This window comes from Rhinoderma darwinii, unplaced genomic scaffold, assembly GCF_050947455.1.
Source record: "Rhinoderma darwinii isolate aRhiDar2 unplaced genomic scaffold, aRhiDar2.hap1 Scaffold_4552, whole genome shotgun sequence".
In the NCBI taxonomy this organism is placed as follows: Eukaryota; Metazoa; Chordata; class Amphibia; order Anura; family Rhinodermatidae; genus Rhinoderma; species Rhinoderma darwinii.
The window spans coordinates 50,236-77,749 of NW_027463969.1; the positions used below are offsets into that span (position 1 = coordinate 50,236).

At 41.8% G+C, this 27,514-nt stretch overlaps 29 pseudogenes; all 29 read right to left on the reverse strand.

Annotated features, from left to right (window-relative positions):
- Positions 1-1,721: 1,721 nt before the first annotated feature.
- LOC142717343 (5S ribosomal RNA) lies at positions 1,722-1,838 on the reverse strand (annotated as a pseudogene).
- Positions 1,839-2,093: 255 nt separating this feature from the next.
- On the reverse strand, positions 2,094-2,210 carry LOC142717367 (5S ribosomal RNA; annotated as a pseudogene).
- A 441-nt stretch (positions 2,211-2,651) lies between these two features.
- LOC142717326 (5S ribosomal RNA) lies at positions 2,652-2,768 on the reverse strand (annotated as a pseudogene).
- A 1,186-nt stretch (positions 2,769-3,954) lies between these two features.
- LOC142717338 (5S ribosomal RNA) lies at positions 3,955-4,071 on the reverse strand (annotated as a pseudogene).
- Positions 4,072-5,256: 1,185 nt separating this feature from the next.
- On the reverse strand, positions 5,257-5,373 carry LOC142717340 (5S ribosomal RNA; annotated as a pseudogene).
- A 1,370-nt stretch (positions 5,374-6,743) lies between these two features.
- On the reverse strand, positions 6,744-6,860 carry LOC142717327 (5S ribosomal RNA; annotated as a pseudogene).
- Positions 6,861-7,301: 441 nt separating this feature from the next.
- LOC142717368 (5S ribosomal RNA) lies at positions 7,302-7,418 on the reverse strand (annotated as a pseudogene).
- A 441-nt stretch (positions 7,419-7,859) lies between these two features.
- Positions 7,860-7,976, reverse strand: LOC142717369 (5S ribosomal RNA; annotated as a pseudogene).
- A 1,184-nt stretch (positions 7,977-9,160) lies between these two features.
- On the reverse strand, positions 9,161-9,277 carry LOC142717371 (5S ribosomal RNA; annotated as a pseudogene).
- Positions 9,278-9,718: 441 nt separating this feature from the next.
- On the reverse strand, positions 9,719-9,835 carry LOC142717372 (5S ribosomal RNA; annotated as a pseudogene).
- A 1,184-nt stretch (positions 9,836-11,019) lies between these two features.
- Positions 11,020-11,137, reverse strand: LOC142717347 (5S ribosomal RNA; annotated as a pseudogene).
- Positions 11,138-11,398: 261 nt separating this feature from the next.
- LOC142717378 (5S ribosomal RNA) lies at positions 11,399-11,515 on the reverse strand (annotated as a pseudogene).
- Positions 11,516-12,328: 813 nt separating this feature from the next.
- On the reverse strand, positions 12,329-12,445 carry LOC142717268 (5S ribosomal RNA; annotated as a pseudogene).
- A 627-nt stretch (positions 12,446-13,072) lies between these two features.
- LOC142717207 (5S ribosomal RNA) lies at positions 13,073-13,190 on the reverse strand (annotated as a pseudogene).
- Positions 13,191-13,257: 67 nt separating this feature from the next.
- LOC142717328 (5S ribosomal RNA) lies at positions 13,258-13,374 on the reverse strand (annotated as a pseudogene).
- Positions 13,375-13,443: 69 nt separating this feature from the next.
- Positions 13,444-13,561, reverse strand: LOC142717382 (5S ribosomal RNA; annotated as a pseudogene).
- A 1,741-nt stretch (positions 13,562-15,302) lies between these two features.
- LOC142717353 (5S ribosomal RNA) lies at positions 15,303-15,419 on the reverse strand (annotated as a pseudogene).
- A 447-nt stretch (positions 15,420-15,866) lies between these two features.
- LOC142717301 (5S ribosomal RNA) lies at positions 15,867-15,983 on the reverse strand (annotated as a pseudogene).
- Positions 15,984-16,238: 255 nt separating this feature from the next.
- Positions 16,239-16,356, reverse strand: LOC142717384 (5S ribosomal RNA; annotated as a pseudogene).
- A 68-nt stretch (positions 16,357-16,424) lies between these two features.
- On the reverse strand, positions 16,425-16,541 carry LOC142717348 (5S ribosomal RNA; annotated as a pseudogene).
- Positions 16,542-18,840: 2,299 nt separating this feature from the next.
- On the reverse strand, positions 18,841-18,957 carry LOC142717373 (5S ribosomal RNA; annotated as a pseudogene).
- A 627-nt stretch (positions 18,958-19,584) lies between these two features.
- Positions 19,585-19,702, reverse strand: LOC142717312 (5S ribosomal RNA; annotated as a pseudogene).
- Positions 19,703-19,956: 254 nt separating this feature from the next.
- On the reverse strand, positions 19,957-20,074 carry LOC142717246 (5S ribosomal RNA; annotated as a pseudogene).
- Positions 20,075-21,072: 998 nt separating this feature from the next.
- Positions 21,073-21,189, reverse strand: LOC142717329 (5S ribosomal RNA; annotated as a pseudogene).
- A 1,742-nt stretch (positions 21,190-22,931) lies between these two features.
- On the reverse strand, positions 22,932-23,048 carry LOC142717331 (5S ribosomal RNA; annotated as a pseudogene).
- A 255-nt stretch (positions 23,049-23,303) lies between these two features.
- LOC142717332 (5S ribosomal RNA) lies at positions 23,304-23,420 on the reverse strand (annotated as a pseudogene).
- Positions 23,421-23,675: 255 nt separating this feature from the next.
- On the reverse strand, positions 23,676-23,792 carry LOC142717375 (5S ribosomal RNA; annotated as a pseudogene).
- Positions 23,793-25,326: 1,534 nt separating this feature from the next.
- Positions 25,327-25,444, reverse strand: LOC142717303 (5S ribosomal RNA; annotated as a pseudogene).
- Positions 25,445-26,977: 1,533 nt separating this feature from the next.
- LOC142717333 (5S ribosomal RNA) lies at positions 26,978-27,094 on the reverse strand (annotated as a pseudogene).
- Positions 27,095-27,514: the final 420 nt, after the last annotated feature.

Genomic DNA, 27,514 nt, shown 5'->3' on the forward strand with positions numbered 1-27,514 from the left:
TCCTATTTAATCTATTGTGAAACAAAATCTAAACGACATAATAAAAAGTCAACTGCACCACGGATTCCCAGACAGTCTCCCACACTGGTACTAGCGAGGCGTTAAGCTGCGTAACTTCTGCGATCTAACGAGAGCAGGCACATTCAGCTTAGAATGGCCATTGACATTCAATGCTTTAATCCATAGTCCTTTTTAATCGATTGTGAAACAAAATCTAAACGACATAATAAAAAGTCAACCGCACCACGGATTCCCAGACAGTCTCCCACACTGGTACTAGCGAGGCCATAAGCTGTGTAACTTCTGCGCTCTGACGAGAGCAGGCACATTCAGCTTAGAATGGCCATTGACATCAAAAGCCTTAATCCATAGTCCTATTTAATCTATTGTGAAACAAAATCTAAACAACATAATAAAAAGTCAACCGTACCACGGATTCACAGACAGTCTCCCACACTGGTACTAGCGAGGCCTTAAGCTGTGTAACTTCTGCGATCTGACGAGAGCAGGCACATTCAGCTTAGAATGGCCATTGACATTAAATCCTTTAATCCATAGTCCTTTTTAATCGATTGTGAAACAAAATCTAAACGACATAATAAAAAGTCAACCGCACCACGGATTCCCAGACAGTCTCCCACACTGGTACTAGCGAGGCCTTAAGCTGTGTAACTTCTGCGATCTGACGACAGCAGGGACATTCAGCTTAGAATGGCCATTGACATTAAATGCTTTAATCCATAGTCCTTTTTAATCGATTGTGAAACAAAATCTAAACGACATAATAAAAAGTCAACCGCACCACGGATTCCCAGACAGTCTCCCACACTGGTACTAGCGAGGCGTTAAGCTGTGTAACTTCTGCGATCTAACGAGAGCAGGCACATCCAGCTTAGAATGGCCATTGACATTAAATGTTTTAATCCACAGTCCTTTTTAATCGATTGTGAAACAAAATCTAAACGACATAATAAAAAGTCAACCGCACCACGGATTCCCAGACAGTCTCCCACACTGGTATTAGCGAGGCCTTAAGCTGTGTAACTTCTGCGATCTGACAAGAGCAGGGACATTCAGCTTAGAATGGCCATTGACATTAAATGCTTTAATCCATAGTCCTTTTTAATCGATTGTGAAACAAAATCTAAACGACATAATAAAAATTCAACCGCTCCACGGATTCCCAGACAGTCTCCCACACTGGTACTAGCGAGGCCTTAAGCTGTGTAACGTCTGCGATCTGACGAGAGCAGGGACATTCAGCTTAGAATGGCCATTGACATTAAATGCTTTAATCCATAGTCCTTTTTAATCGATTGTGAAACAAAATCTAAACGACATAATAAAAATTCAACTGCACCACGGATTCCCAGACAGTCTACCACACTGGTACTAGCGAGGCCTTAAGCTGTGTAACTTCTGCGTTCTGACGAGAGCAGGCACATTCAGCTTAGAATGGCCATTGACGTTAAATGCTTTAATCCATAGTCCTATTTAATCTATTGTGAAACAAAATCTAAACGCCATAATAAAAAGTCAACCGCACCACGGATTCCCAGACAGTCTCCCACACTGGTACTAGCGAGGCCTTAAGCTGTGTAACTTCTGCGATCTGACGAAAGCAGGCACATTCAGCTTAGAATGGCCATTGACATTAAATGCCTTAATCCATAGTCATTTTTAATCGATTGTGAAACAAAATCTAAACGACATAATAAAAAGTCAACCGCACCACGGATTCCCAGACAGTCTCCCACACTGGTACTAGCAAGGCCTTAAGCTGTGTAACTTCTGCGTTCTGACGAGAGCAGGCACATTCAGCTTAGAATGGCCATTGACGTTAAATGCTTTAATCCATAGTCCTTTTTAATCGATTGTGAAACAAAATCTAAACGACATAATAAAAATTCAACCGCACCACGGATTCCTAGACAGTCTCCCACACTGGTACTAGCGAGGCCTTAAGCAGTGTAACTTCTGCGATCTGACGAGAGCAGGCACATTCAGCTTAGAATGGCCATTGACATTAAATGCTTTAATCCATAGTCCTTTTTAATCGATTGTGAAACAAAATCTAAACGACATAATAAAAAGTCAACCGCACCACGGATTCCCAGACAGTCTCCCACACTGGTACTAGCGAGGCCTTAAGCTGTGTAACTTCTGCGATCTGACGAGAGCAGGGACATTCAGCTTAGAATGGCCATTGACGTTAAAGGCTTTAATCCATAGTCCTTTTTAATCGATTGTGAAACAAAATCTAAACGACATAATAAAAATTCGACCGCACCACGGATTCCCAGACAGTCTCCCACAATGGTACTAGCGAGGCCTTAAGCTGTGTAACTTCTGCGATCTGACGAGAGCAGGCACATTCAGCTTAGAATGGCCATTGACGTTAAATGCTTTAATCCATAGTCCTATTTAATCTATTGTGAAACAAAATCTAAACGACATAATAAAAAGTCAACCGCACCACGGATTCCCAGACAGTCTCCCACACTGGTACTATCGAGGCGTTAAGCTGTGTAACTTCTGCGATCTAACGAGAGCAGGCACATCCAGCTTAGAATGGCCATTGACATTAAAGGCTTTAATCCATAGTCCTTTTTAATCGATTGTGAAACAAAATCTAAACGACATAATAAAAAGTCAACCGCACCACGGATTCCCAGACAGTCTCCCACACTGGTACTAGCGAGGCCTTAAGCTGTGTAACTTCTGCGATCTGACGAGAGCAGGCACATTCAGCTTAGAATGGCCATTGACATTAAAAGCCTTAATCCATAGTCCTATTTAATCTATTGTGAAACAAAATCTAAACAACATAATAAAAAGTCAACCGCACCACGGATTCCCAGACAGTCTCCCACACTGGTACTAGCGAGGCCTTAAGCTGTGTAACTTCTGCGACCTGACGAGAGCAGGGACATTCAGTTTAGAATGGCCATTGACATTAAATGCTTTAATCCATAGTCCTTTTTAATCGATTGTGAAACAAAATCTAAACGACATAATAAATATTCAACCGCACCACGGATTCCCAGACAGTCTCCCACACTGGTACTAGCGAGGCCTTAAGCTGTGTAACTTCTGCGATCTGACGAGAGCAGGCACATTCAGCTTAGAATGGCCATTGACGTTAAATGCTTTAATCCATAGTCCTATTTAATCTATTGTGAAACAAAATCTAAACGACATAATAAAAAGTCAACTGCACCACGGATTCCCAGACAGTCTCCCACACTGGTACTAGCGAGGCGTTAAAGCTGCGTAACTTCTGCGATCTAACGAGAGCAGGCACATTCAGCTTAGAATGGCCATTGACATTGAATGCTTTAATCCATAGTCCTTTTTAATCGATTGTGAAACAAAATCTAAACGACATAATAAAAAGTCAACCGCACCACGGATTCCCAGACAGTCTCCCACACTGGTACTAGCAAGGCCTTAAGCTGTGTAACTTCTGCGATCTGACGAGAGCAGGCACATTCTGCTTAGAATGGCCATTGACATTTAATGCTTTAATCCATAGTCCTTTTTAATCGATTGTGAAACAAAATCTAAACGACATAATAAAAATTCAACCGCACCACGCATTCCCAGACAGTCTCCCACACTGGTACTAGCGAGGCCTTAAGCTGTGTAACTTCTGCGATCTGACGAGAGCAGGCACATTCAGCTTAGAATGGCCATTGACGTTAAATGCTTTAATCCATAGTCCTATTTAATCTATTGTGAAACAAAATCTAAACGACATAATAAAAAGTCAACCGCACCACGGATTCCCAGACAGTATCCCACACTGGTACTAGCGAGGCCTTAAGCTGTGTAACTTCTGCGATCTAACGAGAGCAGGCACATTCAGCTTAGAATGGCCATTGACATTAAAAGCCTTAATCCATAGTCCTATTTAATCTATTGTGAAACAAAATCTAAACAACATAATAAAAAGTCAACCGCACCACGGATTCCCAGACAGTCTCCCACACTGGTACTAGCGAGGCCTTAAGCTGTGTAACTTCTGCGATCTGACGAGAGCAGGGACTTTCAGCTTAGAATGGCCATTGACATTAAATGCTTTAATCCATAGTCCTTTTTAATCGATTGTGAAACAAAATCTAAACGACATAATAAAAATTCAACCGCACCACGGATTCCCAGACAGTCTCCCACACTGGTACTAGCGAGGCCTTAAGCTGTGCAACTTCTGCGATCTGACGAGAGCAGGCACATTCAGCTTAGAATGGCCATTGACGTTAAATGCTTTAATACATAGTCCTATTTAATCTATTGTGAAACAAAATCTAAACGACATAATAAAAAGTCAACCGCACCACGGACTCCCAGACAGTCTCCAACACTGGTACTAGCGAGGCGTTAAGCTGCGTAACTTCTGCGATCTAACGAGAGCAGGCACATTCAGCTTAGAATGGCCATTGACATTAAATGCTTTAATCCATAGTCCTTTTTAATCGATTGTGAAACAAAATCTAAACGACATAATAAAAAATCAACCGCACCACGGATTCCCAGACAGTCTCCCACACTGGTACTAGCGAGGCCTTAAGCTGTGTAACTTCTGCGATCTGACGAGAGCAGGCACATTCAGCTTAGAATGGCCATTGACATCAAAAGCCTTAATCCATAGTCCTATTTAATCTATTGTGAAACAAAATCTAAACAACATAATAAAAAGTCAACCACACCACGGATTCCCAGACAGTCTCCCACACTGGTACTAGCGAGGCCTTAAGCTGTGTAACTTCTGCGATCTGACGAGAGCAGGCACATTCAGCTTAGAATGGCCATTGACATTAAATGCTTTAATCCATAGTCCTTTTTAATCGATTGTGAAACAAAATCTAAACGACATAATAAAAAGTCAACCGCACCACGGATTCCCAGACAGTCTCCCACACTGGTACTAGCGAGGCCTTAAGCTGTGTAATTTCTGCGATCTGACAAGAGCAGGGACATTCAGCTTAGAATGGCCATTGACATTAAATGCTTTAATCCATAGTCCTTTTTAATCGATTGTGAAACATAATCTAAACGACATAATAAAAAGTCAACCGCACCACGGATTCCCCGACAGTCTCCCACACTGGTACTAGCGAGGCGTTAAGCTGTGTAACTTCTGCGATCTAACGAGAGCAGGTACATCCAGCTTAGAATGGCCATTGACATTAAATGTTTTAATCCATAGTCCTTTTTAATCGATTGTGAAACAAAATCTAAACGACATAATAAAAAGTCAACCACACCACGGATTCCCAGACAGTCTCCCACACTGGTACTAGCGAGGCCTTAAGCTGTGTAACTTCTGCGTTCTGACGAGAGCAGGCACATTCAGCTTAGAATGGCCATTGACATTAAATGCTTTAATCCATAGTCCTATTTAATCTATTGTGAAAAAAAATCTAAACGACATAATAAAAAGGCAACCTCACCACGGATTCCCAGACAGTCTCCCACACTGGTACTAGCGAGGCCTTAAGCTGTGTAACTTCTGCGATCTGACAAGAGCAGGGACATTCAGCTTAGAATGGCAATTGACATTAAATGCTTTAATCCATAGTCCTTTTTAATCGATTGTGAAACAAAATCTAAACGACATAATAAAAAGTCAACCGCACCACGGATTCCCCGACAGTCTCCCACACTGGTACTAGCGAGGCGTTAAGCTGTGTAACTTCTGCGATCTAACGAGAGCAGGTACATCCAGCTTAGAATGGCCATTGACATTAAATGTTTTAATCCATAGTCCTTTTTAATCGATTGTGAAACAAAATCTAAACGACATAATAAAATGTCAACCGCACCACGGATTCCCAGACAGTCTCCCACACTGGTACTAGCGAAGCCTTAAGCTATGTAACTTCTGCGATCTGACGAGAGCAGGGACATTCATCTTAGAATGGCCATTGAAATTAAATGATTTAATCCATAGTCCTTTTTAATCGATTGTGAAACAAAATCTAAACGACATAATAAAAAGTCAACCGCACCACGGATTCCCAGACAGTCTCCCACACTGGTACTAGCGAGGCCTTAAGCTGTGTAACTTCTGCGATCTAACGAGAGCAGGGACATTCAGCTTAGAATGGCCATTGACATTAAATGCTTTAATACATAGTCCTTTTTAATCGATTGTGAAACAAAATCTAAACGACATAATAAAAAGTCAACCGCACCACGGATTCCCAGACAGTCTCCCACACTGGTACTAGCGAGGCGTTAAGGTGTGTAACTTCTGCGATCTAACGAGAGCAGGCACATCCTGCTTAGAATGGCCATTGACATTAAATGTTTTAATCCATAGTCCTTTTTAATCGATTGTGAAACAAAATCTAAACGACATAATAAAAAGTCAACCCCACACGGATTCCCAGACAGTCTCCCACACTGGTACTAGCGAGGGCTTAAGTTGTGTAACTTCTGCGATCTGACGAGAGCAGGCACATTCAGCTTAGAATGGCCATTGACATTGAATGCTTTAATCCATAGTCCTTTTTAATCGATTGTGAAACAAAATCTAAACAACATAATAAAAAGTCAACCGCACCACGGATTCCCAGACAGTCTCCCACACTGGTACTAGCGAGGCCTTAAGCTGTGTAACTGCTGCAATCTGACGAGAGCAGGGAAATTCAGCTTAGAATGGCCATTGACATTAAATGCTTTTATCCATAGTCCTTTTTAATCGATTGTGAAACAAAATCTAAACGACATAATAAAAAGTCAACCGCACCACGGATTCCCAGACAGTCTCCCACACTGGTACTAGCGAGGCCTTAAGCTGTGTAACTTCTGCGATCTGACGAGAGCAGGCACATTCAGCTTAGAATGGCCATTGACATTAAAAGCCTTAATCCATAGTCCTATTTAATCGATTGTGAAACAAAATCTAAACAACATAATAAAAAGTCAACCGCACCACGGATTCCCAGACAGTCTCCCACACTGGTACTAGCGAGGCCTTAAGCTGTGTAACTTCTGCGATCTGACGAGAGCAGGCACATTAAGCTTAGAATGGCCATTGACATTAAATGCTTTAATCCATAGTCCTTTTTAATCGATTGTGAAACAAAATCTAAACGACATAATAAAAAGTCAACCGCACCACGGATTCCCAGACAGTCTCCCACATTGGTACTAGCGAGGCCCTAAGCTGTGTAACTTCTGCGATCTGACGAGAGCAGGCACATCCAGCTTAGAATGGCCATTGACATTAAATGCTTTAATCCATAGTCCTTTTTAATCGATTGTGAAACAAAATCTAAACGACATAATAAAAAGTCAACCGCACCACGGATTCCCAGACAGTCTCCCACACTGGTACTAGCGAGGCCTTAAGCTGTGTAACTTCTGCGATCTGACGAGAGCAGGGACATTCAGCTTAGAATGGCCATTGACATTCAATGCTTTAATCCATAGTCCTTTTTAATCGATTGTGAAACAAAATCTAAACGACATAATAAAAATTCAACCGCACCACGGATTCCCAGACAGTCTACCACACTGGTACTAGCGAGGCCTTAAGCTGTGTAACTTCTGCGTTCTGACGAGAGCAGGCACATTCAGCTTAGAATGGCCATTGACGTTAAATGCTTTAATCCATAGTCCTATTTAATCTATTGTGAAACAAAATCTAAACGACATATTCAAAAGTCAACCGCACTACGGATTCCCAGACAGTCTCCCACACTGGTACTAGCGAGGCCTTAAGCTGTGTAACTTCTGCGATCTGACGAAAGCAGGCACATTCAGCTTAGAATGGCCATTGACATTAAATGCTTTAATCCATAGTCCTTTTTAATCGATTGTGAAACAAAATCTAAACGACATAATAAAAAGTCAACCGCACCACGGATTCCCAGACAGTCTCCCACACTGGTACTAGCGAGGCCTTAAGCTGTGTAACTTCTGCGATCTGACGAGAGCAGGGACATTCAGCTTAGAATGGCCATTGACATTAAATGCTTTAATTCATAGTCCTTTTTAATCGATTGTGAAACAAAATCTAAACGACATAATAAAAATTCAACCGCACCACGGATTCCAAGACAGTCTCCCACACTGGTACTAGCGAGGCCTTAAGCTGTGTAACTTCTGCGATCTGACGAGAGCAGGCACATTCAGCTTAGAATGGCCATTGACGTTAAATGTTTTAATCCATAGTCCTTTTTAATCGATTGTGAAACAAAATCTAAACGACATAATAAAAAGTCAACCCCACACGGATTCCCAGACAGTCTCCCACACTGGTACTAGCGAGGGCTTAAGTTGTGTAACTTCTGCGATCTGACGAGAGCAGGCACATTCAGCTTAGAATGGCCATTGACATTGAATGCTTTAATCCATAGTCCTTTTTAATCGATTGTGAAACAAAATCTAAACAACATAATAAAAAGTCAACCGCACCACGGATTCCCAGACAGTCTCCCACACTGGTACTAGCGAGGCCTTAAGCTGTGTAACTGCTGCAATCTGACGAGAGCAGGGAAATTCAGCTTAGAATGGCCATTGACATTAAATGCTTTTATCCATAGTCCTTTTTAATCGATTGTGAAACAAAATCTAAACGACATAATAAAAAGTCAACCGCACCACGGATTCCCAGACAGTCTCCCACACTGGTACTAGCAAGGCCTTAAGCTGTGTAACTTCTGCGATCTGACGAGAGCAGGCACATTCAGCTTAGAATGGCCATTGACATTAAAAGCCTTAATCCATAGTCCTATTTAATCGATTGTGAAACAAAATCTAAACAACATAATAAAAAGTCAACCGCACCACGGATTCCCAGACAGTCTCCCACACTGGTACTAGCGAGGCCTTAAGCTGTGTAACTTCTGCGATCTGACGAGAGCAGGCACATTAAGCTTAGAATGGCCATTGACATTAAATGCTTTAATCCATAGTCCTTTTTAATCGATTGTGAAACAAAATCTAAACGACATAATAAAAAGTCAACCGCACCACGGATTCCCAGACAGTCTCCCACATTGGTACTAGCGAGGCCCTAAGCTGTGTAACTTCTGCGATCTGACGAGAGCAGGCACATCCAGCTTAGAATGGCCATTGACATTAAATGCTTTAATCCATAGTCCTTTTTAATCGATTGTGAAACAAAATCTAAACGACATAATAAAAAGTCAACCGCACCACGGATTCCCAGACAGTCTCCCACACTGGTACTAGCGAGGCCTTAAGCTGTGTAACTTCTGCGATCTGACGAGAGCAGGGACATTCAGCTTAGAATGGCCATTGACATTCAATGCTTTAATCCATAGTCCTTTTTAATCGATTGTGAAACAAAATCTAAACGACATAATAAAAATTCAACCGCACCACGGATTCCCAGACAGTCTACCACACTGGTACTAGCGAGGCCTTAAGCTGTGTAACTTCTGCGTTCTGACGAGAGCAGGCACATTCAGCTTAGAATGGCCATTGACGTTAAATGCTTTAATCCATAGTCCTATTTAATCTATTGTGAAACAAAATCTAAACGACATATTCAAAAGTCAACCGCACTACGGATTCCCAGACAGTCTCCCACACTGGTACTAGCGAGGCCTTAAGCTGTGTAACTTCTGCGATCTGACGAAAGCAGGCACATTCAGCTTAGAATGGCCATTGACATTAAATGCTTTAATCCATAGTCCTTTTTAATCGATTGTGAAACAAAATCTAAACGACATAATAAAAAGTCAACCGCACCACGGATTCCCAGACAGTCTCCCACACTGGTACTAGCGAGGCCTTAAGCTGTGTAACTTCTGCGATCTGACGAGAGCAGGGACATTCAGCTTAGAATGGCCATTGACATTAAATGCTTTAATTCATAGTCCTTTTTAATCGATTGTGAAACAAAATCTAAACGACATAATAAAAATTCAACCGCACCACGGATTCCAAGACAGTCTCCCACACTGGTACTAGCGAGGCCTTAAGCTGTGTAACTTCTGCGATCTGACGAGAGCAGGCACATTCAGCTTAGAATGGCCATTGACGTTAAATGCTTTAATCCATAGTCCTATTTAATCTATTGTGAAACAAAATCTAAACGACATAATAAAAAGTCAACCACACCACGGATTCCCAGACAGTCTCCCACACTGGTACTAGCGAGGCGTTAAGCTGTGTAACTTCTGAGATCTAACGAGAGCAGGCACATTCAGCTTAGAATGGCCATTGACATTAAATGCTTTAATCCATAGTCCTTTTTAATCGATTGTGAAACAAAATCTAAACGACATAATAAAAAGTCAACCGCACCACGGATTCCCAGACAGTCTCCCACACTGGTACTAACGAGGCCTTAAGCTGAGTAACTTCTGCGATCTGACGAGAGCAGGCACATTCAGCTTAGAATGGCCATTGCCATTAAAAGCCTTAATCCATAGTCCTATTTAATCTATTGTGAAACAAAATCTAAACAACTTAATAAAAAGTCAACCACACCACGGATTCCCAGACAGACTCCCACACTGGTACTAGCGAGGCCTTAAGCTGTGTAACTTCTGCGATCTGACGAGAGCAGGCACATTCAGATTAGAATGGCCATTGACATTAAATGCCTTAATCCATAGTCCTATTTAATCTATTGTGAAACAAAATCTAAACAACATAATAAAAAGTCAACCGCTCCACGGATTCCCAGACAGTCTCCCACACTGGTACTAGCGAGGCCTTAAGCTGTGTAACTTCTGCGATCTGACGAGAGCAGGGACATTCAGCTTAGAATGGCCATTGACATTAAATGCTTAATCCATAGTCCTATTTAATCGATTGTGAAACAAAATCTAAACGACATAATAAAAAGTCAACCGCACCACGGATTCCCAGACAGTCTCCAACACTGGTACTAGCGAGGCCTTAAGCTGTGTAACTTCTTCGTTCTGACGAGAGCAGGCACATTCAGCTTAGAATGGCCATTGACGTTAAATGCTTTAATCCATAGTCCTATTTAATCTATTGTGAAACAAAATCTAAACGACATAATAAAAAGGCAACCGCACCACGGATTCCCAGACAGTCTCCCACACTGGTACTAGCAAGGCCTTAAGCTGTGTAACTTCTGCGATCTGACGAGAGCAGGCACATTCAGCTTAGAATGGCCATTGACATTAAATGCTTTTCATCCATAGTCCTTTTTAATTGATTGTGAAACAAAATCTAAACGACATAATAAAAATTCAACCGCACCACGGATTCCCAGACAGTCTCCCACACTGGTACTAGCGAGGCGTTAAGCTGTGTAACTTCTGCGATCTAACGAGAGCAGGCACATTCAGCTTAGAATTGCCATTGCCATTGACATTAAATGCTTTAATCCATAGTCCTTTTTAATCGATTGTGAAACAAAATCTAAACGACATAATAAAAAGTCAACCGCACCACGGATTCCCAGACAGTCTCCCACACTAGTACTAGCGAGGCCTTAAGCTGTGTAACTTCTGCGAACTGACGAGAGCAGGTACATTCAGCTTAGAATGGCCATTGACATTAAAAGCCTTAATCCATAGTCCTATTTCATCTATTGTGAAACAAAATCTAAACAACATAAAAAAATGTCAACCGCACCACGGATTCCCAGACAGTCTCCCACACTGGTACTAGCGAGGCCTTAAGCTGTGTAACTTCTGCGATCTGACGAGAGCAGGCACATTCAGCTTAGAATGGCCATTGACGTTAAATGCTTTAATCCATAGTCCTATTTAATCTATTGTGAAACAAAATCTAAACGACATAATAAAAAGTCAACCACACCACGGATTCCCAGACAGTCTCCCACACTGGTACTAGCGAGGCGTTAAGCTGTGTAACTTCTGCGATCTAACGAGAGCAGGCACATTCAGCTTAGAATGGCCATTGACATTAAATGCTTTAATCCATAGTCCTTTTTAATCGATTGTGAAACAAAATCTAAACGACATAATAAAAAGTCAACCGCACCACGGATTCCCAGACAGTCTCCCACACTGGTACTAACGAGGCCTTAAGCTGTGTAACTTCTGCGATCTGACGAGAGCTGGCACATTCAGCTTAGAATGGCCATTGCCATTAAAAGCCTTAATCCATAGTCCTATTTAATCTATTGTGAAACAAAATCTAAACAACATAATAAAAAGTCAACCGCACCACGGATTCCCAGACAGTCTCCCACACTGGTAATAGCGAGGCCTTAAGCTGTGTAACTTCTGCGATCTGACGAGAGCAGGCACATTCAGCTTAGAATGGCCATTGACATTAAATGCTTTAATCCATAGTCCTTTTTAATCGATTGTGAAACAAAATCTAAACGATATAATAAAAAGTCAACCGCACCACGGATTCCCAGACAGTCTCCCACACTGGTACTAGCGAGGCCTTAAGCTGTGTAACTTCTGCGATCTGACGAGAGCAGGTACATTCAGCTTAGAATGGCCATTGACATTAAAAGCCTTAATCCATAGTCCTATTTAATCTATTGTGAAACAAAATCTAAACAACATAATAAAAAGTCAACCGCACCACGGATTCACAGACAGTCTCCCACACTGGTACTAGCGAGGCCTTAAGCTGTGTAACTTCTGCGATCTGACGAGAGCAGGGACATTCAGCTTAGAATGGCCATTGACATTAAATGCTTTAATCCATAGTCCTTTTTAATCGATTGTGAAACAAAATCTAAACGACATAATAAAAATTCAACCGCACCACGGATTCCCAGACAGTCTCCCACACTGGTACTAGCGAGGCCTTAAGATGTGTAACTTCTGCGATCTGACGAGAGCAGGCACATTCAGCTTAGAATGGCCATTGACGTTAAATGCTTTAATCCATAGTCCTATTTAATCTATTGTGAAACAAAATCTAAACGACATAATAAAAAGTCAACAACACCACGGATTCCCAGACAGTCTCCCACACTGGTACTAGCGAGGCGTTAAGCTGTGTAACTTCTGCGATCTAACGAGAGCAGGCACATTCAGCTTAGAATGGCCATTGACATTAAATGCTTTAATCCATAGTCCTTTTTAATCGATTGTGAAACAAAATCTAAACGACATAATAAAAAGTCAACGGCACCACGGATTCCCAGACAGTCTCCCACACTGGTACTAACGAGGCCTTAAGCTGTGTAACTTCTGCGATCTGACGAGAGCAGGCACATTCAGCTTAGAATGGCCATTGACATTAAGAGCCTTAATCCATAGTCCTATTTAATCTATTGTGAAACAAAATCTAAACAACATTATAAAAGTCAACCGCACCACGGATTCCCAGACAGTCTCCCACACTGGTACTAGCGAGGCCTTAAGCTGTGTAACTTCTGCGATCTGACGAGAGCAGGCACATTCAGCTTAGAATGGCCATTGACATTAAATGCTTTAATCCATAGTCCTTTTTAATCGATTGTGAAACAAAATCTAAACGACATAATAAAAAGTCAACCGCACCACGGATTCCCAGACAGTCTCCCACACTGGTACTAACGAGGCCTTAAGCTGTGTAACTTCTGCGATCTGACGAGAGCAGGCACATTCAGCTTAGAATGGCCATTGCCATTAAAAGCCTTAATCCATAGTCCTATTTAATCTATTGTGAAACAAAATCTAAACAACATAATAAAAAGTCAACCGCACCAAGGATTCCCAGACAGTCTCCCACACTAGTACTAGCGAGGCCTTAAGCTGTGTAACTTCTGCGATCTGACGAGAGCAGGCACATTCAGCTTAGAATGGCCATTGACATTAAATGTTTAATCCATAGTCCTTTTTAATCGATTGTGAAACAAAATCTAAACGACATAATAAAAATTCTACCGCACCACGGATTCCCAGACAGTCTCCAACACTGGTACTAGCGAGGCCTTAAGCTGTGTAACTTCTGTGTTCTGATGAGAGCAGGCACATTCAGCTTAGAATGGCCATTGACGTTAAATGCTTTAATCCATAGTCCTATTTAATCTATTGTGAAACAAAATCTAAACGACATAATAAAAAGTCAACCGCACCACGGATTTCCAGACAGTCTCCCACACTGGTACTAGCAAGGTCTTAAGCTGTGTAACTTCTGCGATCTGACGAGAGCAGGCACATTCAGCTTAGAATGGCCATTGACATTAAATGTTTTAATCCATAGTCCTTTTTAATTGATTGTGAAACAAAATCTAAACGACATAATAAAAATTCAACCGCACCACGGATTCCCAGACAGTCTCCCACACTGGTACTAGCGAGGCCTTAAGCTGTGTAACTTTTGCGATCTGACGAGAGCAGGCACATTCAGCTTAGAATGGCCATTGACAATAATTGCTTTAATCCATAGTCCTTTTTAATCGATTGTGAAACAAAATCTAAACGACATAATAAAAAGTCAACCGCACCACGGATTCCCAAACAGTCTCCCACACTGGTACTAGCGAGGCCTTAAGCTGTGTAATTTCTGCGATCTGACGAGAGCAGGGACATTCAGCTTAGAATCGCCATTGACATTAAATGCTTTAATCCATAGTCCTTTTTAATCGATTGTGAAACAAAATCTAAACGACATAATAAAAATTCAACCGCACCACGGATTCCCAGACAGTCTCCCACACTGATACTAGCGAGGCCTTAAGCTGTGTAACTTCTGCGATCTAACGAGAGCAGGCACATTCAGCTTAGAATGGCCATTGACATTAAATGCTTTAATCCATAGTCCTATTTAATCTATTGTGAAACTAAATCTTAACGACATAATAAAAAGTCAACCACACCACGGATTCCCAGACAGTCTCCCACACTGGTACTAGCGAGGCCTTAAGCTGTGTAACTTCTGCGATCTGACGAGAGCAGGCACATTCAGCTTAGAATGGCCATTGACGTTAAATGCTTTAATCCATAGTCCTATTTAATCTATTGTGAAACAAAATCTAAACGACATAATAAGAAGTCAACCGCACCACGGATTCCCAGACAGTCTCCCACACTGGTACTAGCGAGGCCTTAAGCTGTGTAACTTCTGCGATCTGACGAGGGCAGGGACATTCAGCTTAGAATGGCCATTGACATCAAATGCTTTAATCCATAGTCCTTTTTAATCGATTGTGAAACAAAATCTAAACGACATAATAAAAATTCAACCACACCACGGATTCCCAGACAGTCTCCCACACTGGTACTAGCGAGGCCTTAAGCTGTGTAACTTCTGCGATCTGACGAGAGCAGGCACATTCAGCTTAGAATGGCCATTGACGTTAAATGCTTTAATCCATAGTCCTATTTAATCTATTGTGAAACAAAATGTAAACGACATAATAAAAAGTCAACCGCACCACGGATTCCCAGACAGTCTCCCACACTGGTACTAGCGAGGCCTTAAGCTGTGTAACTTCTGCGATCTAACGAGAGCAGGCACATTCAGCTTAGAATGGCCATTGACATTAAATGCTTTAATCCATAGTCCTTTTTAATCGATTGTGAAACAAAATCTAAACGACATAATAAAAATTCAACCGCACCACAGATTCCCAGACAGTCTCCCACACTGGTACTAGCGAGGCCTTAAGCTGTGTAACTTCTGCGATCTGACGAGAGCAGGCACATTCAGCTTAGAATGGCCATTGACGTTAAATGCTTTAATCCATAGTCCTATTTAATCTATTGTGAAACTAAATCTTAACGACATAATAAAAAGTCAACCACACCACGGATTCCCAGACAGTCTCCCACACTGGTACTAGTGAGGCGTTAAGCTGTGTAACCACTGCGATCTAACGAGAGCAGGCACATTCAGCTTAGAATTGCCATTGCCGTTGACATTAATTGCTTTAATCCATAGTCCTTTTTAATCGATTGTGAAACAAAATCTAAACGACATAATAAAAAGTCAACCGCACCACGGATTCCCAGACAGTCTCCCACACTAGTACTAGCGAGGCCTTAAGCTGTGTAACTTCTGCGATCTGACGAGAGCAGGCACATTCAGCTTAGAATGGCCATTGACATTAAATGCTTTAATCCATAGTCCTATTTAATCTATTGTGAAACAAAATCTAAACGACATAATAAAAAGTCAACCACACCACGGATTCCCAGACAGTCTCCCACACTGGTACTAGCGAGGCGTTAAGCTGTGTAACTTCTGCGATCTAACGAGAGCAGGCACATTCAGCTTAGAATGGCCATTGACATAAAATGCTTTAATCCATAGTCCTTTTTAATCGATTGTGAAACAAAATCTAAACGACATAATAAAAAGTCAACCGCACCACGGATTCCCAGACAGTCTCCCACACTGGTACTAACGAGGCCTTAAGCTGTGTAACTTCTGCGATCTGACGAGAGCAGGCACATTCAGCTTAGAATGGCCATTGCCATTAAAAGCCTTAATCCATAGTCATATTTAATCTATTGTGAAACAAAATCTAAACAACATAATAAAAAGTCAACCGCACCGCGGATTCCCAGACAGTCTCCCACACTGGTACTAGCGAGGCCTTAAGCTGTGTAACTTCTGCGATCTGACGAGAGCAGGCACATTCAGCTTAGAATGGCCATTGACATTAAATGCTTTAATCCATAGTCCTTTTTAATCGATTGTGAAACAAAATCTAAACAACATAATAAAAAGTCAACCGCACCACGGATTCCCAGACAGTCTCCCACACTAGTACTAGCGAGGCCTTAAGCTGTGTAACTTCTGCGATCTGGCGAGAGCAGGCACATTCAGCTTAGAATGGCCATTGACATTAAATGCTTAATCCATAGTCCTTTTTAATCGATTGTGAAACAAAATCTAAACGACATAATAAAAATTCTACCGCACCACGGATTCCCAGACAGTCTCCAACACTGGTACTAGCGAGGCCTTAAGCTGTGTAACTTCTGCGTTCTGACGAGAGCAGGCAAATTCAGCTTAGAATGGCCATTGACGTTAAATGCTTAATCCATAGTCCTTTTTAATCGATTGTGAAACAAAATCTAAACGACATAATAAAAAGTCAACCGCACCACGGATTCCCAGACAGTCTCCCACACTGGTACTAGCGAGGCCTTAAGCTGTGTAATTTCTGCGATCTGACGAGAGCAGGGACATTCAGCTTAAAATGGCCATTGACATTAAATGCTTTAATCCATAGTCCTTTTTAATCGATTGTGAAACAAAATCTAAACGACATAATAAAAATTCAACCGCACCACGGATTCCCAGACAGTCTCCCACACTAATACTAGCGAGGCCTTAAGCTGTGTAACTTCTGCGATCTGACGAGAGCAGGCACATTCAGCTTAGAATGGCCATTGACGTTAAATGCTTTAATCCATAGTCCTATTTAATCTATTGTGAAACTAAATCTTAACGACATAATAAAAAGTCAACCACACCACGGATTCCCAGACAGTCTCCCACACTGGTACTAGCGAGGCCTTAAGCTGTGTAACTTCTGCGATCTGACGAGAGCAGGGACATTCATCTTAGAATGGCCATTGACATTCAATGCTTTAATCCATAGTCCTTTTTAATCGATTGTGAAACAAAATCTAAACGACATAATAAAAAGTCAACCGCACCACGGATTCCCAGACAGTCTCTCACACTGGTACTAGCGAGGCCTTAAGCTGTGTAACTTCTGCGATCTGACGAGAGCAGGGACATTCATCTTAGAATGGCCATTGACATTAAATGCTTTAATCCATAGTCCTTTTTAATCGATTGTGAAACAAAATCTAAACGACATAATAAAAATTCAACCGCACCACGGATTCCCAGACAGTCTCCCACACTGGTACTAGCGAGGCCTTAAGCTGTGTAACTTCTGCGATCTGACGAGAGCAGGCACATTCAGCTTAGAATGGCCATTGACGTTAAATGCTTTAATCCATAGTCCTATTTAATCTATTGTGAAACAAAATCTAAACGACATAATAAAAAGTCAACTGCACCACGGATTCCCAGACAGTCTCCCACACTGGTACTAGCGAGGCGTTAAGCTGCGTAACTTCTGCGATCTAACGAGAGCAGGCACATTCAGCTTAGAATGGCCATTGACATTCAATGCTTTAATCCATAGTCCTTTTTAATCGATTGTGAAACAAAATCTAAACGACATAATAAAAAGTCAACCGCACCACGGATTCCCAGACAGTCTCCCACACTGGTACTAGCGAGGCCATAAGCTGTGTAACTTCTGCGCTCTGACGAGAGCAGGCACATTCAGCTTAGAATGGCCATTGACATCAAAAGCCTTAATCCATAGTCCTATTTAATCTATTGTGAAACAAAATCTAAACAACATAATAAAAAGTCAACCGTACCACGGATTCACAGACAGTCTCCCACACTGGTACTAGCGAGGCCTTAAGCTGTGTAACTTCTGCGATCTGACGAGAGCAGGCACATTCAGCTTAGAATGGCCATTGACATTAAATCCTTTAATCCATAGTCCTTTTTAATCGATTGTGAAACAAAATCTAAACGACATAATAAAAAGTCAACCGCACCACGGATTCCCAGACAGTCTCCCACACTGGTACTAGCGAGGCCTTAAGCTGTGTAACTTCTGCGATCTGACGACAGCAGGGACATTCAGCTTAGAATGGCCATTGACATTAAATGCTTTAATCCATAGTCCTTTTTAATCGATTGTGAAACAAAATCTAAACGACATAATAAAAAGTCAACCGCACCACGGATTCCCAGACAGTCTCCCACACTGGTACTAGCGAGGCGTTAAGCTGTGTAACTTCTGCGATCTAACGAGAGCAGGCACATCCAGCTTAGAATGGCCATTGACATTAAATGTTTTAATCCATAGTCCTTTTTAATCGATTGTGAAACAAAATCTAAACGACATAATAAAAAGTCAACCGCACCACGGATTCCCAGACAGTCTCCCACACTGGTACTAGCGAGGCCTTAAGCTGTGTAACTTCTGCGATCTGACGAGAGCAGGGACATTCAGCTTAGAATGGCCATTGACATTAAATGCTTTAATCCATAGTCCTTTTTAATCGATTGTGAAACAAAATCTAAACGACATAATAAAAATTCAACCGCACCACGGATACCCAGACAGTCTCCCACACTGGTACTAGCGAGGCCTTAAGCTGTGTAACGTCTGCGATCTGACGAGAGCAGGGACATTCAGCTTAGAATGGCCATTGACATTAAATGCTTTAATCCATAGTCCTTTTTAATCGATTGTGAAACAAAATCTAAACGACATAATAAAAATTCAACCGCACCACGGATTCCCAGACAGTCTACCACACTGGTACTAGCGAGGCCTTAAGCTGTGTAACTTCTGCGTTCTGACGAGAGCAGGCACATTCAGCTTAGAATGGCCATTGACGTTAAATGCTTTAATCCATAGTCCTATTTAATCTATTGTGAAACAAAATCTAAACGCCATAATAAAAAGTCAACCGCACCACGGATTCCCAGACAGTCTCCCACACTGGTACTAGCGAGGCCTTAAGCTGTGTAACTTCTGCGATCTGACGAAAGCAGGCACATTCAGCTTAGAATGGCCATTGACATTAAATGCTTTAATCCATAGTCATTTTTAATCGATTGTGAAACAAAATCTAAACGACATAATAAAAAGGCAACCGCACCACGGATTCCCAGACAGTCTCCCACACTGGTACTAGCAAGGCCTTAAGCTGTGTAACTTCTGCGTTCTGACGAGAGCAGGCACATTCAGCTTAGAATGGCCATTGACGTTAAATGCTTTAATCCATAGTCCTTTTTAATCGATTGTGAAACAAAATCTAAACGACATAATAAAAATTCAACCGCACCACGGATTCCTAGACAGTCTCCCACACTGGTACTAGCGAGGCCTTAAGCAGTGTAACTTTTGCGATCTGACGAGAGCAGGCACATTCAGCTTAGAATGGCCATTGACATTAAATGCTTTAATCCATAGTCCTTTTTAATCGATTGTGAAACAAAATCTAAACGACATAATAAAAAGTCAACAGCACCACGGATTCCCAGACAGTCTCCCACACTGGTACTAGCGAGGCCTTAAGCTGTGTAACTTCTGCGATCTGACGAGAGCAGGGACATTCAGCTTAGAATGGCCATTGACGTTAAATGCTTTAATCCATAGTCCTTTTTAATCGATTGTGAAACAAAATCTAAACGACATAATAAAAATTCAACCGCACAACGGATTCCGAGACAGTCTCCCACACTGGTACTAGCGAGGCCTTAAGCTGTGTAACTTCTGCGATCTGACGAGAGCAGGGACATTCAGCTTAGAATGGCCATTGACGTTAAATTCTTTAATCCATAGTCCTTTTTAATCGATTGTGAAACAAAATCTAAACGACATAATAAAAATTCAACCGCACCACGGATTCCCAGACAGTCTCCCACAATAGTACTAGCGAGGCCTTAAGCTGTGTAACTTCTGCGATCTGACGAGAGAAGGCACATTCAGCTTAGAATGGCCATTGACATTAAATGCTTTAATCCATAGTCCTTTTTAATCGATTGTGAAACAAAATCTAAACGACATAATAAAAAGTCAACCGCACCACGGATTCACAGACAGTCTCCCACACTGGTACTAGCGAGGGCTTAAGCTGTGTAATTTCTGCGTTCTGACGAGAGCAGGCACATTCAGCTTAGAATGGCCATTTACGTTAAATGCTTTAATCCATAGTCCTATTTAATCTATTGTGAAACAAAATCTAAACGACATAATAAAAAGTCAACCGCACCACGGATTCCCAGACAGTCTCCCACACTGGTACTAGCGAGGCCTTAAGCTGTGTAATTTCTGCGATCTGGCGAGAGCAGGCACATTCAGCTTAGAATGGCCATTGACATTAAATGCTTTAATCCATAGTCCTTTTTAATCGATTGTGAAACAAAATCTAAACGACATAATAAAAAGTCAACCGCACCACGGATTCCCAGACAGTCTCCCACACTGGTACTAGCGAGGACTTAAGCTGTGTAACTTCTGCGATCTGACGAGAGCAGGCACATTCAGCTTAGAATGGCCATTGACATTAAAGGCTTTAATCCATAGTCCTTTTTAATCGATTGTGAAACAAAATCTAAACGACATAATAAAAAGTCAACCGCACCACGGATTCCCAGACAGTCTCCCACACTGGTACTAGCGAGGCCTTAAGCTGTGTAACTTCTGCGATCTGACGAGAGCAGGCACATTCAGCTTAGAATGGCCATTGACATTAAAAGCATTAATCCATAGTCCTATTTAATCTATTGTGAAACAAAATCTAAACAACATAATAAAAAGTCAACTGCACCACGGATTCCCAGACAGTCTCCCACACTGGTACTAGCCAGGCCTTAAGCTGTGTAACTTCTGCGATCTGACGAGAGCAGGGACATTCAGCTTAGAATGGCCATTGACGTTAAATTCTTTAATCCATAGTCCTTTTTAATCGATTGTGAAACAAAATCTAAACGACATAATAAAAATGCAACCGCACCACGGATTCCCAGACAGTCTCCCACACTGGTACTAGCGAGGCCTTAAGCTGTGTAACTTCTGCGTTCTGACTAGAGCAGGCACATTCAGCTTAGAATGGCCATTGACGTCAAATGCTTTAATCCATAGTCCTTTTTAATCGATTGTGAAACAAAATCTAAACGACATAATAAAAATTCAACCGCACCACGGATTCCCAGACAGTCTCCCACACTGGTACTAGCAAGGCCTTAAGCTGTGTAACTTCTGCGTTCTGACTAGAGCAGGCACATTCAGCTTAGAATGGCCATTGACGTTAAATGCTTTAATCCATAGTCCTATTTAATCTATTGTGAAACAAAATCTAAACGACATAATAAAAAGTCAACCGCACCACGGATTCCCAGACAGTCTCCCACACTGGTACTAGCGAGGCCTTAAGCTGTGTAACTTCTGCGATCTGACGAGAGCAGGGACATTCAGCTTAGAATGACCATTGACGTTAAATTCTTTAATCCATAGTCCTTTTTAATCGATTGTGAAACAAAATCTAAACGACATAATAAAAATTCAACCATACCACGGATTCCCAGACAGTCTCCCACACTGGTACTAGCGAGGCCTTAAGCTGTGTAACTTCTGCGTTCTGACTAGAGCAGGTACATTCAGCTTAGAATGGCCATTGACGTTTAATGCTTTAATCCATAGTCCTATTTAATCTATTGTGAAACAAAATCTAAACGACATAATAAAAAGTCAACCGCACCACGGATTCCCAGACAGTCTCCCACACTAGTACTAGCGAGGCCTTAAGCTGTGTAACTTCTGCGATCTGACGAGAGAAGGCACATTCAGCTTAGAATGGCCATTGACATTAAATGCTTTAATCCATAGTCCTTTTTAATCGATTGTGAAACAAAATCTAAACGACATAATAAAAAGTCAACCGCACCACGGATTCACAGACAGTCTCCCACACTGGTACTAGCGAGGCCTTAAGCTGTGTAACTTCTGCGATCTGACGAGAGAAGGCACATTCAGCTTAGATTGGCCATTGACATTAAATGCTTTAATCCATAGTCCTATTTAATCTATTGTGAAACAAAATCTAAACGACATAATAAAAAGTCAACCGCACCACGGATTCCCAGACAGTCTCCCACACTGGTACTAGCGAGGCGTTAAGCTGTGTAACTTCTGCGATCTAACGAGGGCAGGCACATATAGCTTAGAATGGCCATTGACGTTAAATGCTTTAATCCATAGTCCTATTTAATCTATTGTGAAACAAAATCTAAACGACATAATAAAAGTCAACCGCACCACAGATTCACAGACAGTCTCCCACACTGGTACTAGCGAGGCCTTAAGCTGTGTAACTTCTGCGATCTGACGAGAGCAGGCACATTCAGCTTAGAATGGCCATTGATGTTAAATGCTTTAATCCATAGTCCTATTTAATCTATTGTGAAACAAAATCTAAACGACATAATAAAAAGTCAACCGCACCACGGATTCCCAGACAGTCTCCCACACTGGTACTAGCGAGGCCTTAAGCTGTGTAACTTCTGCGATCTGACGAGAGCAGGCACATTCAGCTTAGAATGGCCATTGACGTTAAATGCTTTAATCCATAGTCCTATTTAATCTATTGTGAAACAAAATCTAAACGACATAATAAAAAGTCAACCGCACCACGGTTTCACAGACAGTCTCCCACACTGGTACTAGCGAGGCCTTAAGCTGTGTAACTTCTGCGTTCTGACGAGAGCTGGCACATTCAGCTTAGAATGGCCATTGACGTTAAATGCTTTAATCCATAGTCCTATTTAATCTATTGTGAAACAAAATCTAAACGACATAATAAAAAGTCAACCGCACCACGGATTCCCAGACAGTCTCCCACACTGGTACTAGCGAGGCCTTAAGCTGTGTAACTTCTGCGATCTGACGAGAGCAGGCACATTCAGCTTAGAATGGCCATTGACATTAAATGCTTTAATCCATAGTCCTTTTTAATCGATTGTGAAACAAAATCTAAACGACATAATAAAAAGTCAACCGCACCACGGATTCCCAGACAGTCTCCCACACTGGTACTAGCGAGGCCTTATGCTGTGTAACTTCTGCGATCTGACGAGAGCAGGCACATTCAGCTTAGAATGGCCATTGACATTAAATGCTTTAATCCATAGTCCTTTTTAATCGATTGTGAAACAAAATCTAAACGACATAATAAAAAGTCAACCGCACCACGGATTCCCAGACAGTCTCCCACACTGGTACTAGCGAGGCCTTAAGCTGTGTAACTTCTGCGATCTGACGAGAGCAGGGACATTCAGCTTAGAATGGCCATTGACATTAAATGCTTTAATCCATAGTCCTTTTTAATCGATTGTGAAACAAAATCTAAACGACATAATAAAAATTCAACCGCTCCACGGATTCCCAGACAGTCTCCCACACTGGTACTAGCGAGGCCTTAAGCTGTGTTACTTCTGCAATCTGACGAGAGCAGGGACATTCAGCTTAGAATGGCCATTGACATTAAATGCTTTAATCCATAGTCCTTTTTAATCGATTGTGAAACAAAATCTAAACGACATAATAAAAAGTTAACCGCACCACGGATTCCCAGACAGTCTCCCACACTGGTACTAGGGAGGCGTTAAGCTGTGTAACTTCTGCGATCTAACGAGAGCAGGCACATTCAGCTTAGAATGGCCATTGACATTAAATGCTTTAATCCATAGTCCTTTTTAATCGATTGTGAAACAAAATCTAAACGACATAATAAAAAGTCAACCGCACCACGGATTCCCAGACAGTCTCCCACACTGGTACTAGCGAGGCGTTAAGCTGTGTAACTTCTGCGATCTGACGAGAGCAGGGACATTCAGCTTAGAATGGCCATTGACATTAAAGGCTTTAATCCATAGTCCTTTTTAATCGATTGTGAAACAAAATCTAAACGACTTAATAAAAACTCAACCGCACCACAGATTCCCAGACAGTCTCCCACACTGGTACTAGCGAGGCGTTAAGCTGTGTAACTTCTGCGTTCGGACGAGAGCAGGCACATTCAGCTTAGAATGGCCATTGACGTTAAATGCTTTAATCCATAGTCATATTTAATCTATTGTGAAACAAAATCTAAACGACATAATAAAAAGTCAACCGCACCACGGATTCCCAGACAGTCTACCACACTGGTACTAGCGAGGCGTTAAGCTGTGTAACTTCTGCGCTCTAGCGAGAGCAGGCACATTCAGCTTAGAATGGCCATTGACTTTAAATGCTTTAACCCATAGTCCTTTTTAATCGATTGTGAAACAAAATCTAAACGACATAATAAAAAGTCAACCACACCACGGATTCCCAGACAGTCTCCCACACTGGTACTAGCGAGGCCTTAAGCTGTGTAACTTCTGCGATCTGACGAGAGCAGGCACATTCAGCTTAGAATGGCCATTGACATTAAAAGCTTTAATCCATAGTCCTATTTAATCTATTGTGAAACAAAATCTAAACATAATAAAAAGTCAACCGCACCACGGATTCCCAGACAGTCTCCCACACTGGTACTAGCGAGGACTTAAGCTATGTAACTTCTGCGTTCTGACGAGAGCAGGCACTGACGTTAAATGCTTTAATCCATAGTCCTTTTTAATCGATTGTGAAACAAAATCTAAACGACATAATAAAAAGTCAACCGCACCACGGATTCCCAGACAGTCTCCCACACTGGTACTAGCGAGGCCTTAAGCTGTGTAATTTCTGCGATCTGACAAGAGCAGGCACATTCAGCTTAGAATGGCCATTGACATTAAATGCTTTAATCCATAGTCCTTTTTAATCGATTGTGAAACAAAATCTAAACGACATAATAAAAAGTCAATAACACCACGGATTCCCAGACAGTCTCCCACACTGGTACTAGCGAGGCCTTAAGCTGTGTAACTTCTGCGATCTAACGAGAGCAGGCACATTCAGCTTAGAATGGCCATTGACATTAAATGCTTTAATCCATAGTCCTTTTTAATCGATTGTGAAACAAAATCTAAACGACATAATAAAAAGTCAACCGCACCACGGATTCCCAGACAGTCTCCCACACTGGTACTAGCGAGGCGTTAAGCTGTGTAACTTCTGCGATCTGACGAGAGCAGGGACATTCAGCTTAGAATGGCCATTGACATTAAAGGCTTTAATCCATAGTCCTTTTTAATCGATTGTGAAACAAAATCTAAACGACTTAATAAAAACTCAACCGCACCACAGATTCCCAGACAGTCTCCCACACTGGTACTAGCGAGGCGTTAAGCTGTGTAACTTCTGCGTTCGGACGAGAGCAGGCACATTCAGCTTAGAATGGCCATTGACGTTAAATGCTTTAATCCATAGTCATATTTAATCTATTGTGAAACAAAATCTAAACGACATAATAAAAAGTCAACCGCACCACGGATTCCCAGACAGTCTACCACACTGGTACTAGCGAGGCGTTAAGCTGTGTAACTTCTGCGCTCTAGCGAGAGCAGGCACATTCAGCTTAGAATGGCCATTGACTTTAAATGCTTTAACCCATAGTCCTTTTTAATCGATTGTGAAACAAAATCTAAACGACATAATAAAAAGTCAACCACACCACGGATTCCCAGACAGTCTCCCACACTGGTACTAGCGAGGCCTTAAGCTGTGTAACTTCTGCGATCTGACGAGAGCAGGCACATTCAGCTTAGAATGGCCATTGACATTAAAAGCTTTAATCCATAGTCCTATTTAATCTATTGTGAAACAAAATCTAAACATAATAAAAAGTCAACCGCACCACGGATTCCCAGACAGTCTCCCACACTGGTACTAGCGAGGACTTAAGCTATGTAACTTCTGCGTTCTGACGAGAGCAGGCACTGACGTTAAATGCTTTAATCCATAGTCCTTTTTAATCGATTGTGAAACAAAATCTAAACGACATAATAAAAAGTCAACCGCACCACGGATTCCCAGACAGTCTCCCACACTGGTACTAGCGAGGCCTTAAGCTGTGTAATTTCTGCGATCTGACAAGAGCAGGCACATTCAGCTTAGAATGGCCATTGACATTAAATGCTTTAATCCATAGTCCTTTTTAATCGATTGTGAAACAAAATCTAAACGACATAATAAAAAGTCAATAACACCACGGATTCCCAGACAGTCTCCCACACTGGTACTAGCGAGGCCTTAAGCTGTGTAACTTCTGCGATCTGACGAGAGCAGGGACATTCATCTTAGAATGGCCATTGACATTAAATGCCTTAATCCATAGTCCTTTTTAATCGATTGTGAAACAAAATCTAAACGACATAATAAAAATTCAACCGCACAACGGATTCCGAGACAGTCTCCCACACTGGTACTAGCGAGGCCTTAAGCTGGGTAACTTCTGCGATCTGACGAGAGCAGGCACATTCAGCTTAGAATGGCCATTGACGTTAAATGATTTAATCCATAGTCCTATTTAATCTATTGTGAAACAAAATCTAAACGACATAATAAAAAGTCAACCGCACCACGGATTCCCAGACAGTCTCCCACACTGGTACTAGCGAGGCCTTAAGCTGTGTAACTTCTGCGATCTGACGAGAGCAGGCACATTCAGCTTAGAATGGCCATTGACATTAAAAGCCTTAATCCATAGTCCTATTTAATCTATTGTGAAACAAAATCTAAACAACATAATAATAAGTCAACCGCACCACGCATTCCCAGACAGTCTCCCACACGGGTACCAGCGAAGCCTTAAGCTGTGTAACTTCTGCGATCTGACGAGAGCAGGCACATTCAGCTTAGAATGGCCATTGACGTTAAATGATTTAATCCATAGTCCTATTTAATCTATTGTGAAACAAAATCTAAACGACATAATAAAAAGTCAACCTCACCACAGATTCCCAGACAGTCTCCCACACTGGTACTAGCGAGGCCTTAAGCTGTGTAACTTCTGCGTTCGGACGAGAGCAGGCACATTCAGCTTAGAATGGCCATTGACGTTAAATGCTTTAATCCATAGTCCTATTTAATCTATTGTGAAACAAA